This window comes from Cebus imitator, unplaced genomic scaffold, assembly GCF_001604975.1.
Source record: "Cebus imitator isolate Cc_AM_T3 unplaced genomic scaffold, Cebus_imitator-1.0 Scaffold538, whole genome shotgun sequence".
Classification (NCBI taxonomy): domain Eukaryota; kingdom Metazoa; phylum Chordata; class Mammalia; order Primates; family Cebidae; genus Cebus; species Cebus imitator.
In genome coordinates this window covers 753,696-754,191 of record NW_016107853.1, presented here as the reverse complement: position 1 = coordinate 754,191, position 496 = coordinate 753,696, and the positions used below count along the sequence as shown (strand labels likewise).

Sequence of the window (496 nt, the reverse complement as noted above, 5' to 3'; positions counted from 1 at the left end):
AAAAAAAAAAAAAAAAAAAAGAAAAGAAAGAAAAAGAAAAAAAATTTTTTTTTAGTCAGGCATAGGGACCCAGGCCTACAGTCTCTGATACTCAGAAGGCTGAGGCAGGATCAGGAGAGCCCAGGAGACCGAGGCTTCAGTGAGCTGAGATGGCACCACTGCTCTCCAGCCTGGGCAACAGAGTGAGACCCTGTCTCAAAAAAAAAAAAAAAAAATTTCAATCTGCTCACTTCTGTACTTCACTCTGCAGAAACAACAAATTAGCAGTGTTTTCTAGAACAATTTAAGCAAATTGTACTGAAAGCTGATCTGGTTATTTTTTTAACCATTATTCAATTTTTAGTTATTGAAGGTATTTTACAATTGATTGCATGGAAATTGTTTTTATTTTGTACAGGTTTATGGAAAACCTCCTGTACTTGTCCCTGAGAGAGGATGCAGATATGACCACTGCTTATGAGAAGCATGGGTCTGATGGGCAAGGCAGATCCAAACC

General features: G+C 38.1%; 1 pseudogene; it reads left to right on the top strand.

Moving 5' to 3' along the window:
• LOC108293455 overlaps positions 1 to 264 on the top strand; it is a 4,142-nt pseudogene extending 3,878 nt beyond the window's left edge.
• Positions 265 to 496: the final 232 nt, after the last annotated feature.